The sequence below is a fragment of the Sturnus vulgaris genome, chromosome W (genome assembly GCF_052056855.1).
Source record: "Sturnus vulgaris isolate bStuVul1 chromosome W, bStuVul1.hap1, whole genome shotgun sequence".
NCBI lineage: Eukaryota > Metazoa > Chordata > Aves > Passeriformes > Sturnidae > Sturnus > Sturnus vulgaris.
The window spans coordinates 28,092,694-28,109,652 of NC_142282.1; positions in this window are offsets into that span (position 1 = coordinate 28,092,694).

The following is a 16,959-nucleotide window of genomic DNA, read 5'->3' on the forward strand; positions in this document are numbered from 1 at the left end:
ATCGAACAGTCATTTCAGTGAACCATAATGAAGAATTAACAGTTTTGGCTTAGGCCTTGCAAACTCCATTGATTATTCTGGAAAATACTCCAATAGTCAAGGCCATTGCTCTACCATCCAATGCAATTGAATGAGTCATGCCAATTGTGAATCACCAGGCATCATCTAGAAGTGAAGACATGGAGACTGATGTCTTCTGGGTGAAACAAATAGGCCAAGATCGACCACAAATAACCTGCAACTTGACATATAATAGCAAAACAATCACAATCGCAGACATGCTGGACACTGGTGCAGATGTCACAGTGTCTTCATTTTGAGTTGCCAATTTAAATAAAATTATTTTTTCTGTTGTGAGACAGAACCAGGAGCAAAAGAGTAAGGCATGCTTAAAACTTGAGAGAGTATAAAAGAAAATTTATTAACTACATAAACAAAGAGAAAAAAAAAATTCAGAATAAGATTTTTCAGATCACTCCTTCCCTCTCTCTCCCAATCTTCATAACAACAAAACAAACATATAACAAATACTTCGGTCAGTTCCCAATTTAGTCTTTCTCAGTTCACTTCTGGAGAGAGAAGCCTCTTCTTGTTGAAGCTGTAGGGATGTTTCCCACAAGAAAGAAGAAGACAGTCCTCTTGTGGTTTTATCTTTCACGGTTTGCATCCTCCCGGGAACCTGCAACCGTGACGCTCCTCCCAACTCCACAGCCGTCCCAAAGCTGTAGATGTGGGCTATGTCTGTCCCATGGGGTATTACTTTTAAGAATGAAATGTTCGACAGCAAAGATTCTCTCTGTTTCCTTTTTTTCTGCTCAGGCTTCATCTTCAGAAAACTGAAATCCCCTTTTTTTCTCAGGGCAGAAATTCTCAACACAGGTGCTCTTTGGTCAAATAATCTATTAAATGGAACATTTCCATCCCCCCATGTCTCTTTCCATGGTTTATAGGAATATTCAGTAGATCAGTTCATCCCTACAATTATTACAAAAAGATTTTCAGCCATTTCAGCATCTTCTTATTTTCCTTCCATCTTAAAACTTAGCTCTTACATCACTGACTTCAGAAATCTTCTTATTCCCTTTCATATTCAAAGGAAAGGCTGGAGGCTTTGCAAATCTTATCTGAGTACTAAAGAGTTAAAGTTTAACACAACTACAAAAGTTGGGCCAGGCTCAGGCCACGCTGGGGGGGGGGGGCAGCTGAGGTGTCAATCAGCCTTTCTGGGGCTGGGCTGCAGCCCCACGCTGCTCATGGCCACCCGGGCAGGCCCGGCCCGTCCGACAGCAGCAAGAGTTGGCCTTCCCCCCCACGCCAGAGCCACAGGCCCGTGGAGGAGGAAGCCGTGAAGGTCTTATCACACAACTTTTTCTCCCCCCGGCCATTGGGTCCCCTTGTTGGCAAACGGGGCCCAAGTGGCCTCCGGAGCCTCCCCCCCCCCCCCCCCCCCCCCCCCCCCGCATGGGGGAGGGGGAAGCTCGGGTTGATGTTACCTGCTCAGCCGCCGGAAAGACAAAGAGACTCAGTTCCAGATTACCTTCCTCAAAATGTGTGTGCACGGAGCGAACTAACTTTCTCTAATTGGCTGTTGCAGGTGTCCCAACTCCCACAGAGGAAATTCCCGTAGGAAGAACCTCTCTCTGAGTTTCTTCTTCCTAAGTCAACCTATCACACATAGTTATTTTTTATATCTTTTGGCCCAGAGAGTGGAACTTGATTACACCTTTGAAATCTCTAACAGGGATTGGAGGAAACACATTGTGCTTGCAGAGTGAAAACTCAATCATTGTTATAGGGCCAGAAGGAAAGGTAGCAATCATTCATCCCTTTGTTGCACAGAAACCCATCACAGTATGGGGAAGAGACGTCCTGTCACAATGGAGAACAAGAATAGAAGTGGATTTTTAATAAGGGTCACTGAGGCACTCACCACCCTGAAATTGACCTGGAAAACAGACAATCCTGTCTGGGTGGACCATAGCCCCTGGAAAAGGAGAAACTGAGTGCTCTCAAAAAATTAGTGAAGGAACAATTACAGAAAGACACATCGAACAGACAAATAGTCCTTGGAATTCTCCAGTGTTTGTTATCCACAAGAAAATTTCCAATTCATGGAGGTTGCTCCATGACCTCAGGAAAATCAACGAGGTCATTGAAGAAATGAGACCACTTCAACTCAGACTTTCATCTCTGTCAATGATCCTGAGAGAATGGCCACTTGTAATTATAGGTCTGAAAGATTGTTTTTTCCACATTCCACTTCATCCAGAGGACGCTCCTCGATTTGCATTTTCTGTCCCAAGCATCAACAAACAAGAACCTTTGCAAAGATACCATTGGGTGGTTCTTCCTCAATGACTTAAAAACTCGCCAACAATTTGTCAATGGTTCGTGACATGGGCCTTGTCTCCAGCTCGAGAGAAACATCTGCAAGTGATGATCATACATTACATGGATAATCTGCTCATTGCAGCACCAACACAGAGAGAAATGCAAGAAGCTCGTGACAGCGTGATTGCAGAAGTTCAAAACACAGGACTGGAAGTCTCTACATCAAAAATCCAAGAAGACACACCATGGAAATACTTGAGATGAAGAATCATAGAGCAATCAATTAGATCACAGAAAATACAATGCAGAACCGATGTCAACAATTTCCAAGATCTGTAACAGCTTTTGGGAGAAATCAATTGGATCAGACCAATTTTGGGGATCACCAATGATTAACTTGCACCACTTTTTGACTTATTGAGAGGAGACTGAAACATCAAATCTCCCAGAACTCTCACACTTGAAGCTCAAAAAGCCCTTGACAAAGTTGCTGAAGCCCTTCTACAAAGACAAGCATATAGTTGTGCAATGTCACAACCGTTTTTTCTTGAAGTGTTAGGAGAAAAAATGCAATTTTATGGTCTCATTTTTCAATGGGACACCTCAAAAAGAGATCCTTTGTTGATAATCAAATGGATTTTCTTATCCTACAGATCTCCAAAAACAATTTTTACAACATCAGAAATGACAGCTCAAATCTTAATCAAGGCCAGAGCGATATTGTTAGCAATGGCAGGCAAAGATTTCAAAACAATTTATCTGCCATTGAAAAAGGAATATTTTGATTGGGCATTGCAAAAATCAGAAGAATTGCAAATTGCATTGTTAGATTATTCAGGCGTCTGTTCAATTCACTTTCCAAGCCACAAGTTGTTGCAAACAAAATTAACTTTTAGGAAAAAGCCCATGCTGAGTGAAGTTCCATTGGATGTAATAACACTATTCACTGATGGTTCAGGGAAGACACACAAATGAGTAATAACATGGCAGAATCCAGAAACAAAAGCATGGGAATCAGACATCCAAACAGTAGAAGGTTCTCGTCAAATTGTGGAATTGACAGCAATAGTCAGAACATTTCAATTATTTCAGGAACCCCTTAATTTAATTACAGATTCAGCTTACATGGCCAATGTGGTCAAAAGAATAGAAGGGTCACTCTTAAAGAATGTTGATAATGATGATCTGTATCATTATCTTGCATGCATGCAAAAAGCTTTACAGCACAGAAAAAAAACCAAATACTTTGTCTCTAGCATCAGGGCACATTCTTCTCTTCCAGGATTCTTGGTGGAAGGAAATGCAGAAGCAGACAAATTAACGATGTCCATTGCAGACACATTGCCAAACATTTTTGAGCAGCCAAACCTGAGTCATTCATTTTTTCATCAAAATGCACAGGCACTTAAGCAAGCATTTCGTATCTCTAAAGATCAAGTGAGAGCAATCATAAGTGCTTTTCCAGATTGTCAACTTGTGCAACCATATGTATCCACTGGAACAGTGAATCTGAGAGGATTGCAGAGTCTGCAGTTGTGGCAAACGGACATCACAAAATACCCATCTTTTGGGAGACTCAAAAATATCCATGTATCAGTAGACACCTTTTCAGGTGCAGTATTTGCCTCCTTGCATGCAAGAGAAACAGCAAAACATGCATGTCAGCATTTTCTACAAGCATTCGCTTCACGCTTCACTAGGTGTGCCTCGACATAAAATCAGATAATGGGCCAGCCGACATAGGACAAAGGCTTGAGACATTCTTAATGAATTGGGGTGTATGTCACACCTTTGGCATCCCTCACTTTCCCACAGGTCAGGCAATCATTGAGAGAACACATCACACTTTAAAATCCCTTTTGGATAAACAAAAGAGGGGGGAGGCACAGGCTATGCCTCAAATGCCCTTGAACAAAGCATTGTATGTTTTAAATTTTTTAAATAGGTCTTTTGCAGAACCAAATCCACCAATCATCATACATTTTTCCAACACCACACAGGCAAAATTAAAGGAAAATCTTTTAGTTTTGATCAGAAATTCAGAGATGGGAAAGATTGAAGGTCCGTTTCCACTAATAACCTGGGGTGAAGGCTATGCTTGTGTCTCCACAGGTGCTGGTTGGAAGTGTATTTCTTAGAAAAACGTGAAACCCTATTGACCATAGATACCTGCAGACGACCCCCGAAGCAGAGAAGGAAGCACTCAGATGTGAACTGCAGTCTCGATGACAAACATATTTTGTCTCACATACAGAAGCTGTGAACTTCGGGTTTTATGCTAATGTAAAAAGTGTGGGAATCATTGGTATTGTAGCGCCTTGTCGCCAAGAATGTGGTGTGGATCATGTTACGATTCAGAATTTTATACAAAGTATAAGGCCATTGAAAAAGAAATAGCTTAGTGCCTTACATTTGGCCTTGAATCAGAAAGAAAACCAAAGAGAAATATGAAACTAAATCATATATCATACTTGTGCCTTACTACTTCGTTGTTTCCCTTAAGTAACAAGACCCTGCCTGTGAATCAACCAAAAAAATAATGTTTTTGTGACCTTGGCAAATGCATCAGGCTTGGATACCATTTGCTTGACTAATTGAGGTCCAGAAAAGCCATTCTCAGCCTGTTTGGTTGGTATACCAGTAGACGATTGGCCAATACCAAAAAATGTCTTTCCAGATCTTTCTCGATTCATTGCAAATCCCACTGAGGAATGGAGTGTTTGGATCAAATTTCTTCCTTAGGCATCCTATGAACCTCAAGAATTGGAAATTCTTGGCTCTGTGAAAATGGAATTTAGCATAATATTTGATTTTCCTGGGTCAAAACAAAATAAAGTCAAATTTACAGATGTCCCTCCAAATCACGTTTTGTACAAAAATGTGACATCTTGGTACAATTTTACCTCAGTCTTGCACACAGCATCCAACCACATCCCTTTGCAGTTACTGCAGGGGATCTTTCTCCTTTGTGGAAACAGAGTTTGGCCTGCCATTCCATCAGATGTCAAAGGTGGTCCATGCAGCATTGGGAGACTTACTTTGCTGACATCTCATGTAAAAATGATAAAAGAACATAAATGTAGAGAGAAGAGATTCATTGATCAATATAAACCTGATTGTGGTGACAACTTTAGAGTATGGAATTTTGGAAGGAGGTTTACAGCAGCTCTCCTTCTGCCTCAAGCTGCTTCAGGGGCAGCCTTTAAACAATTGGATCAACTAGGTTGTTGGCTAAGTAAGCGATCTCGTGCCATTTCTCTCACACTGAGCAATTTGTTAACTGATGTTCAAGGTGAGACGTGCAATTCTGCAAAACAGAGCAGTGATTGATTTTATTTTGTTAGTGCATGGACATGGATGAAAAGATTTTAATGGAATGTGTTGCATGAATCTTTCTGATTATTTGGTATCTATACATAAGAGCATACAGCAATGGCAGGAAGCTATGACCAAACTCAGAGTCGAAGAAGGATTATGGCTGAATGATTTGTCTAATTGGCTGATTCTCACACCATTGTGGAGAGAACTTTTGAGAATGGGCATGTATGTGCTGGTTGTCATCATAGTAATCATGGTATTTGTGCCTTGTCTACTTCAGTGTATCCAACAGAGGGTTGACAAAGCTGTCAATGCAGTGTTCATGGTTCAAACAGAAGGGGGAGATGTTGGAACTCTGAAGCTTGGGAATTTTGAACTCTCTGTGCTTTCTGACACAGACCCTCAAAAGAACACTGCTTTTGACTTGAGGCCTTGGAGAAGGCTTCCAAAATTGAGTGAGGAAGTTAGAATCACTGGTGTGTAGTTTGAATAGAAGTGTGTAATATCACATGGTGAAGGATTTGGAATTTGGGGTTTTTAGAATATAGTAGTAGGTATGGGACAAGATGGAGGTTTTGGGGCAGTGACTCTTCTTCCTTCTTGTTCCTTCTTCTACATGATTTCAGGTAGTAGTTTTTGGTTGGATAGAAAGCACTGCAGTGTGGGTCACAGATGTTTGGTTATTGGGTCAAAAGTATAAATAATACAGATGTTAGCTTTTAATTGGATAGTTAGACTTTAAAAGACCTTGTAACTAGCAAGATACAGCTCCATTTTCTCGCTTTTAGCTTGTTAGCTAGAAGTGCTGCAGAACTCTCTGTACTACAGATAAGAATTAATAAACAACTGAGTCCTACCACGAAACTTCATCTCTCGTGCTTCAATCTTGACTGAGTGAAGGCAGAAGAAAAAAAGAAGCAAGCTACTAATATGCAGAGCAGCTAATAAGGTGGTGCCGCTATTAGGTAGACAATCCCTTTTGTACTCCATACGGTCTTCCATAAAGCATTTCAAAGGGACTTAGTTTTTCTTTGGGTCTAGGCTTGGTTCAGATCTGCAGCAATGCCAGTGAGAGGAGATTGAGGCCAGGGTAAATTAGCTTCTTGTCCTAGCCTCACAATTTGCTGCTTAATTAAATGATTCATTTTCTCTACTTGGCCACTTGACTGTGGACAGTATGGGGTATGGAGCTCCCAGTCTACACCCAGGTGACAACTGATTAGTTGTATTATTTTTGAAATAAAATGTGGCCCTCTATCTGTAGATATTGTGGCTGGAACTCCAAAGCATGGTATTATCTCTTGTAAGAATACCTTGGTTACCTCCCGGGCTTTGATGGTTCTGGTGGGAAAAGCCTCTGGCCACCCTGAAAAGGTATCTGTTAACACGAGCAAATATTGATATCCCCCTTTTCTGGGAAGTTCTGAAAACTCAATTTGCCACTATTGTCCAGGCCCATGGCCTTTTCCAATTTGACCAAGTTCTGGTTTGGGGGTATTCTTGGGTTTGGTCTGGAGGCAAATGTCACACTGCCGGGTTACCTGAATGACAGTAGAGTATAAATTTCTGGCAGCAATCTTTTCAATTAGATAGTTATACAGGGCATCTACTCCCCAGTGTGTTTTCTGGTGCTCTTCCCTTACTAATGACCTGTCCTAGGGTGACATTATGGTGCTTGTATCTCCAATCATGTGTTCTGTTTGTGCTTGGTATTATGTCCTGTGCTTTCAGGACTGAATCTGAAAGTGAAGGTTTGTTTTGTCTCGTTATCAGCCGGCTCACCTCCCCCGTGGTCTGTGTTTAGGAGAGGCTTGCTTGCTTGTTTGCTTGCTTGCTTGCTCGCTTTTGCTCCTACTTGTTTTGTTTTTGCCCTTGCTTTTGCTTATTAGTTAGTTCAGCTAGGCAGTCCAATTTTTTTATCTGGACTGGTTTTTTTTCTCTCCCTTTCCTGAATACCATCTGAACCTGTTCTGGACGGGGACCTGGGAAACACCAAGAAACACCGGCAGTCTGCGTTTTGTGACCTGCAGCAGTCATCCCCCAATGCCGGAGACCGATAACTGGGCGACCACTCGCAGGAGAGACTTTCTGAATTTGTAATCCATTCAGAGTGGTGAAAGAGTTTTTTGTCATCTGGTGTTATTTTGTGCTGGGGAGTGTTTCGCTTGTTAAATAAACAGGTTTTTTTCTACTCCTCTCTGAGGAAATTCTTCCTGAACCTGTTGGTGGGGGGAGGAGTGGTGGGGGTTTGCTTTCTGAGGGCTCCTTCTGGAGGTTTTCCTCCGAATTTGCCCTAAACCAGGACATGACCATAACAGGTGAGAAGGGATGACCATCGGCCCTTCTGCAGTAACAGCCTCTTGGTTATATGTTCCTCCTTGATCCTTAATTAGTTTTATAGCCTTTTTGGTATATACTGGCTTACCTTCAAAAGAGATTTTCCCATCTGGAATTAAGACTCCTTCTATCGTCATCTCACCTTTTGCTGCTTCTTTTGCCTCTCTGTCTTCCAGCTCGTTCCCTCCCTCAAAATCTGAGCCCACCTTCTGGTGTGCTTTAATATGCATAATTGCTTTCTGCTCAGGTAGCTGAACTGCTTCCAGTAGCCACAATATTTCCTGCACGTTTGATGCTTTTTCCTTGTGAGTTTAACGGTCTCCTTTCTTTCCAGATGTCTCCATGTGCATGTACAAACCCAAATGCATATCTTGAGTCTGTATAGATGTTTCTTTTCTTTCCCTTCGCAATCTCTAGGGCACGGGTTAGAGCGATTATCTCAGCTTTTTGTGCAGAGATATCTATTGACAAGGGTCCAGATTCTATTACCTCTTTACAGGTGATAACTGCATACCCAGCATGTAGTTTTCCACTGACGACTTAGCTGCTTCCATCAGTGAACCCGGTTTCTGCATCCTCCAGAGGGGTGTCCTTCAGATCTGGGCAGCTGGAATAGGTGGCTTCGATAGTCTCCAGGCAGTCGTGATGTACCGGCTGCCCTTGATTTCCACTAAGAAAAGAAACTGGGCTGATAATATGAGTTACAACTATCTCTACATCGTCTTGTTTTACCATGATGGCTTGGTATTTCAGGAAACTTTGTGGGGAAAGTCAGTGCCTGCCCTTTACTTCCAGGACTGCAAACACACTGTGAGACACCAATACAGTAATTTTCTGGCCCAAGGTGAATTTGTGTGCCTCTTGAATATTCAGTACCATTGCTGCAACGGCTCTAAGGCATCCCAGCCATCCCTTGGCTGTTGCATCTTGTTGCTTGGAGAAGTAAGCAACTGCCCTTTGATATGGGCCCAAATCCTGGGCCAGTATTCCCAGGGCAATTCCCTGTTTCTCATGGGAAAACAGAAAGAATAGTTTACTCATGTCTGGGAGTCCTAGAGCCAGGGCTGACATGAGAGCATTCTTTAACTGGTGAAAGGCCTGCGTGGTCTCCTTCGTCCACTGGAGGTCTCTGTCCCCATTTGTAATGACCCCATACAGGGGTTTCACAAGCAAAGTGTAGTTGTAAATTCACAATCTGCACCACCTGGTCATTCCTAAGAATGTTCACAGTTCCTTTATTGTCTGAGGTTTCGGGGTTTGGCATATCGCTTCCTTGTGATCTTGCCCTAGAGTCCATTGTCCTGCAATAATTTCATAACCCAGATAAATTACCTTTTGCTTCACTACCTGGGCCTTTTTCTTTGATACCCTGTATCCCTGGAGTCCTAGATAATTTAGGAGGCTTATAGTCCAATACACATATGCTTCTTCTGTCTGGGTGGCTATGAGGAGATCATCCACGTACTGCAATAGCTTTCCTTTCCCTAGGGGAGCCTCCCAGGACTCCAGGTCTTTGGCAAGTTGCTCCCCAAACAGGGTAAGAGAGTTCTTAAATCCCTGAGGCAACACTGTCCATGTGAGCTGTGTTCTCTGCCCACTTTTAGGGCTTTCCCATTCAAATGCAAAGATTTTCTGGCTGGCTTCATGGAGACTTAGGCAAAAAAGGCATCTTTGAGATCTAGAAGAGTAAATCAAGTTAGCTCTGGTGTTAAACATGTTAGCAACGTGTATGGGTTTGCTATCACAGGATAGAGATCTTCAGTTATCTTGTTAACAACTCTTAGATCCTGTACTACCTGATATGACCCATCACGCTTTTGGACCGGTAAAATGGGAGCGTTGAAGTCAGATTGACACTCTTTTAACAACCCTAACTGCAAAAAGCTTTCAATTATCTGACTAATTCCTTCTCTATCTTCCTTTTTCAAGGGGTACTGTTTAATTCTAACTGGTTATTTTCCTTCCTTAAGTTTAATATAGGAAGTGCATTTCTCACTCTCCCTGGTACATTAGAAGCCCACACTCCAGGAAATACTTGATTTATTATTTCTTCACTAATTTCTCCCTCTATTTGAATGGTTGTTAACATTAAACTTAATGCTTCTATGTACTGTTCGTCATTTACCTTCAGAATAACCTCTCCATTTTAAAATTTAATGGTTACTTGTAATTGTTCTAACAAGTCTCTCCCCAAAAGGTGTCTCAGGGAACTGGGCAGATATAGAAATTTATGAATGCCCCATTGCTTTCCAAGCCTATACTTTAATGGTTTGCAAAAATATGCTTTTTCAGGTTGGCCAGTTGCCCCTATTACTGTAACATAATCCTTCCCCACAGGTACCAAAGTCTTATGCAAAGATGAATATGTTGCCTCTGCGTCAACCAGAAATTCCACTGCTTTCCCTTTTCCCCCCAGCTTCAGTTTTATAACCAGTGGATCTCCTGGGGTAAGACTGAGGTCCTCCTCAGTCTTCTTTCACATGTGCAATCACTTCTCCCCTTTCCCAGTTTCCATTTTCCTGACAGACACTCCGTCTTTGTTCTGGGCATTGATTTTTCCAGTGACCATATGTCTTACAGATCACACACTGATCTCTGCCCAACTGGGATGGGCCTTATCTAGGTGGTCCTTGTCTGCGTCTTCCTCTGTCCCCCTCGCTTATGACAGCTATGAACTTCCTCATTCCTTGTTTATATCCTTCTTCCCAGTTACTAAAGACTCTCCATGCCTCCTCCCATCTGTCCCCTGAAGCTTTTGAAACTTACGTCTTATGTCACCCATAGATTGCCCCAGGAATAAATTGACTAGCTGCTGTATCCTTACTTCGGACTCAGGGTCCAGTGATGTGTGGCGGTACATTGCATCCCTTAATCGATCGAGGAATTCGGATGGTGACTCAGAGGGCCCCTGCTTGATTGCATATAAAGCTGACCAATTTATAGTTTTGGGAATGGATCTTTCCATCTCCTTTGCGATCCATTCCTGATAGCTTTCCAGCTTTTCTCTTTCTGCTGATTTATTTGGGTCCCACTGTGGGTTTTGAAGTGGGAAATAATCTTTTGCATCCAATCATTGAGTTTTATTACAATCTTCTGCCAAATCCCCTGCTGTTTTTATAATTAATTTTTTCTCTGTTTTGGTCAATGCATCCAATAGTCATTGCATATCACTCCAATCTGGATTGTGTTGTTTTATTATATATAGCAGACATTTATCAGTGTTAACTGGATTACTGCGGTAATTTTTAGCAACCTTTTCCCATGCCTCCAGGTCGATTGTGGAGAAGGGAACTTTAACCAATACCATCCCTCCCTCTGATCCCACTTCCTCTTGCGGAGGTGCCTGTAATATGTGTGTCTGTTATCTAGTCTGGTGCGCAATCAGAGGGGATGAATTGGCTGGAGCCGATGTTACCTCTGAGTCTGCATTCTCATCCCTTCCCTGTTTTATATGGGGAGGCTTGAGCATGATCTTGTTCCTGGGCCACAGTATGGTAAACCTTATCAGATTTTGTACTGTTTTTTCTCTGAAGCCAAGAGATAGAGAGAGCTAGAAAGAGCTAGTAGCTGCCTCAGCCCCTTCTTTTACCAGCCCAGTTCTTGAGGTATGTCTGCCCCTCCGAGAGATACCTCAGATAAGAGAAGTGCAGCCAGATGCCCTCCTCATTGAGCTTGGCCACTTCTTTTGTCTCTCTTAAGTATCCAGTCATTACTGTTTCCTAGCGACTTAAGAGACAAAATTCTGTGAGAAAAAAAATAAAAGGAATGACTTTAACCCCCAACACTGAAGAAGCTCACCAGGAACACAACAATATGATGTTGGGTGCAGTGGGACACAAGGTCTCTGTTGGCAGGCTGCCTCCATAACCTTCCAGGCACAACCCTACCTGGCAGCCCTACCTCTGCTCCTGCCTTGGCCACGAGGACTGGATCGTGATTAGGTCATTTTTCCTCTAACTATGCTTCGTGTCCTCAGAGGCGATCGATGTTTGTCCAGACGGGTCACAGAAATCTTACAGTACTGTTGCTAGCTACTATTGTTAGGTAGGCCCGAAAGGTGTTCTCTGGGGCTAGTGCAGCTCCTACACTGTGCATCAGGATTTCAGTTCTTTGTCGTAGTTGCTTCAACATCTTCCATGTCATCTCTGGGTTCATCCGCATGCTGATAGCTGGGAATATGTGGCACCTCTTTGTCACTATTGAGAGTCTCTTAAGCTGGGATATTGGATTGTTGGGCTGGTCTTTCCAACTCATGGTGCAGTTTTACCAGACGAGCAGATAACCACTCTAGACCTGCTGGCAATAAAACACATGTATACCCTCTCCCCTAGGTTACTAAATCAGCTGGGCCTTGCCATTGCACATCCAATTGCAGATCTCTAAATAAAACTTTTGGAAATTGATTCTGCACACGCAAACCTTCAGAGCAGTATCACTCTGCTGGGAATCAAGACTGATCTGCATTCAAAAAATTTAGTGTAAATATTGCATTATCTAATTGGTCTTGAGGAGCCATAATCCCCCCTCTTTTTTTTTGATAACATATGCTTCTCTTACTATGAACATGAAGGCAACACAATGCTGAGAAACTGTCAGCACAACTTTTAGAAGGAGGAAAGAGAAGCTCCTTGAAGGGCTGGTGGAAGGCAGCTGCAGCAATGGAACAGCAAATGCTATTCAGTCCAAGCAGTTTCAAGCCACTCATGTTGGGGTTACTGTAGTCTAGTTACAGCTCTGAGCATTGGCACTGGCTGTGTGCGTGCAGACATGCATGGCTACATGAGCCAGGAAGGGCAGAGGAGCTGCAGACCACGGAGCTGTGTGAGAGCTTGTGAATTACACGTAGGCTGTCAGTGGCAGGGTGGGAGGGGTTGAGGTTCTGGGCCCTGTGGGCACCCAACTCCCCCAAACCCAAAACCTCCTATTCACTTCCCCAATAAGACTTTGTCCTGGGGTGACTTCGTCATGTTGAATTTTATCCCCATTTGTCTGTTTAGCCCACAAATAAGTTTTGTACCTTTAAGGCTGGATTTGAGAGTGAAGGAGGGGGAAGGAGAAGCGATGGAATGTCTGAGGCAGTTGTTTTCAAAACACAGAGATAGGAGTTCCATCGTCTTGTCCTCCTGGACTGTGTCACCGTGGTGGACAGAGGAGAGAGCTCTACTTTGCTTTTTGTTAGTTTCTGACTAACTGAAGCAGAGATGTTCCCCGGAAATTTTTTTTTTTTCCTTTTTATTCCTGGAATTATTTGAACGTGCTCTGGACTGGGGACCAGGGGGGAGCACCAGGAGCTTGCACCTGCAGCCACCAGGGCCTGGCCTGGGCAGCGGCATTTTCCAGCGCCGGATGGACTGAGAACAGACTGAGCCGAGTTACCACCCACAGGAGAGAGACTTTCTGAATTTGTCATCTCTTCAGAGCAGTGAGAGGTTTTGTTGTTCGGTATTGGTTTGTTTTTTTTTTTTTTTTTGTGCTGGGCAGTGCTGTGCCTGTTGAATAAACAGTTTTTTTCCACTTCTCTCTGAGGAAATTTCTTTCCCGAACCAGCTGGGGGAGGGGCCGCTCAGGTTTGCTTCCTGGGGGGGGGGCCTTTGGAAGTTATCTCCCAAATTTGCCCTAAACCAGGACAAATACACATTTTGGCTCCCAATGCCAGGCTCGAGAAAGTGGAAGAAAACAGTACTAATTGCATTTTGTTTGAATTTACTCTGTATTGGGACAAAGCAATCTGTAACCATGTTGTTTGAATTCACAAGGTCTCTTGAGGTGGAGGCCTTCATATGTCTCTGGTCCCTAGGCTTTTTTGACGTTGTCATAGCTTTATAGTCCCTAGGTTTATTTTCTTACCCAGAACTAGCTCGTTGTGTCCCTAACACAAAATTTCTTCAGTGGGGGGGACAGATTAGAATAGCTATTGTGCTGGGTTTGGTGGTAATGATTTATAGGAAGTTTATAAAGGTATTGGAGTCTTTTCAAGGTATATATGGTTCATGGTTATGGTTATGAACCCAGTTTGTTACAGGAGGAGCAGGGGATGAGGCTTTTCAGCCTTTCCTTCTCCTTTGAATCTATTACATAACTTTTGGAAAATGTGCAGTTCCCCCTGAATGTTAAAGAAACCACCTTCCTGGTATTTAATCTGCTAAGTTTCCTCTATACAGTCTTCAGCTTCTCTAGAATGAGGGCTGAGATTTCTAGAGGGGCTGATGAGACCCCTGACCCAGGAGTAGACCCCGGTGTGGAAAATCCTGAGAGGTGTGGAGAATGGGAGGATATGGGCCAAATCCTGAAGGAATTTTCTGAACCTATAACCTGGGACTTTCCATGTGAACAAATTCAGAACCCAGCTGAGGTGGGGAAATACCTGGAAAAGAGGTGCCATGATGACTCTAAGAAGAAAAAGATCATTGCAGTGAGCTGGGCCCTGGAATATGCTTATCACACGCTGCTAGATACCGTAGGGCAGCAGAGAGAGGGAGGGGGACAGGGAGATAAATCAGCAGCTACCCCAGTCTCTCAGGTTGCAGACAACACCCCAGCTACTCGGGTTGTAGTTAAACCAGACAGTGAGTCTAAGCCAGCAGCTAAACCAGACAGTGAGCATAAGCCACTGGCAATTGCTGTGGGAAGGAAGCACACCAGCAAAACTGATTGGCCAGTGGACCGTGATGATCCAGGGGAAGGACCCTCAAGGCGAGCTCCTTATAAAAAATCAGAAATCACAGCAACTGACACAAGATCTGAAGTCCTTTCCCCTGAAAGGGCTATTGAGTCCTTATCCCTGAAAGACCTTCGTGGCCTAAGAAAGGATTACACCCGACGATTGGATGAATCTATAATTAGTTGGCTAGTCCATCTTTGGAACGCTGCAGGCGAGGCTACAATTCTGGATGGTACCGAAGCAAGGCATTTGGGATCCTTGTCACATGATCCCATTATTGACCAAGGAATGATGAGGGGGGCTAATCCTCAGAGTCTCCAGGAACAGGTCCTGGGAAGTGTGGCACAAAGATATCTATGTGCAGATGATCTCTATATGCAGCAAATCCAGTGGAAGACCATAGAACAAGGTATTCAACACCTGAGAGAAATGGCAGTGGCAGAGATTGTCTTCTCAGATGACCTAACAGCTAAGAATCCCGATTTGGTACCATGTACATCTGTGATGTGGTGAAAACTTGTATGACTTGGGCCACGAGAATATGCTTCTGCTTTAGCAATAATGAAGCGAGAGGAAAGGGAGGAGATCGTGCTCGATATGGCGAAGAAGCTCTGAGCATATGCAGATGCCGTGCATGGCCCAACATATGCCAGGATAGCAGCTGTGGAAACACGTCTGCAGAAATTAGAAGATAAGTGTTGGGGGTTGAATGCTTCCCTTTTCTTTCTGTGGAATTTCTCCCATTGTTATGCTAAGTGGCTACACCTTAAGAATGGTAATGTTCTCTTGCAGGGAGGTGGGTGGAGGGAGGGGGGGGAGGGGGGGAGACCGGAAAAGGAAAGGCGGTACGGGGGGCAGGAGCAGGCTGGGACTCTCTCGTTTGGCTCGTGGAGGGAAAGGATGCCCAGTGCTCAGATCTGGCATCTCCCCTGCCACCCCAGCGCTGAGACCCACGCCCCCTGCCACTGGACATCGCTCTGCTGCTCTCCCACCTCACCCTACTACCTCCGGACACTCTGCTGAGCACCACGACCGACACCGTGAGGGGGGCAGTCGCTTCCCCATCCCTCTCACCCCTGGGCCGCCGCCATCACTCCAGCCCTCTTCAACTGCTCAGGACCTGCCCTGCCCCCACAGCACCGGTAACTGAGCGCAGGGAGACGACCTGTGGCCAAAAGGAACTGGAACTGAGTTATATTGTTCTGTTCTGTTGTCAATTTTTATAGCTGTTGGTTTTTTTCTGCCTTGTTAGATATCAGTAAAGAACTGTTATTCTAATCCCCACATCTCCTGCCTGAAGGCCTCTGATTTAAAACTAAAATAATTAAAAGGCAGGGGGTTGCATTCTGCATCTCAGGAAAGGGGCTCTTGCCTTTCCTTAGCAAATACCTGTCTTTCAAACCAAGATAATAAGATACAGAAGAATCATGAGAAACTCAGGGAGGAGATTAAAGAGGATCTTCTCCAAATCTCAGCTGTACAGATCAGAAGTTCTGGTACCCAATGCCGACATTCCCCAGATAAGGAGAGAAGGTACACCCCACGAGCTGAGCTGTGGTTCCTCCTGTGTGATTGCGGAGAAAACATGAGGAGATGGGATGGAAAATCTACTGCTGCTCTGGCACAACGGGTGCGTGAATTGAAGGAAGGCAAGACTCAGAGAGGGAGTTGCACCAAAAGGGGAGCAGCTCCAGTTGCCCATAGCCAAACTGCCAGGTATGATGATGATGACTTGTTCAATCCCCTTGAAGAAACCTCCAAGACATATGCCCAGGGAAAGAAGGATGTCTTGGTTTGAAAGATAGGTATGGTCTAAGGAAAGGCAAGAGCCCCCTTCCTGAGATGTGGAATGCAACCCCCTCCCTTTTAATTATTTTAGGTCCAAATCAGAAGCCTTCAGGCAGGAGATGTGGGGATAAGGGTAACAGTTCTTTACTGATATCTAACAAAGCAGAAAAAAAACAACAGCTATAAAAACTGACAACAAAACAGAACAGTCTAGCTCTGCTCCAATCCCTTCTGGCTGCAGGCCATCTCCCTGTGCTGTTACCGGTGCTGTGGGGGCAGGGCAGGTCCTGAGCAGTTGAAGAGGGCTGGGTGATGGTGGCGGCAGCCCAGGGGTGAGAGGGGATGCGAAAGTGACTCCCCCTCACGGTGTCGGTCGTGGTGCTCAGCAGAGTGTCCGGAGATAGTAGGGTGAGATGGGAGAGCAGCAGAGCTATGTCCAACGGCAGGGAGCGTGGTTCTCAGTGCTGGGATGGCAGGGGAGATGCCAGACCGGAGCCCCGGGTTGTCCTCCCACTCCACGAGCC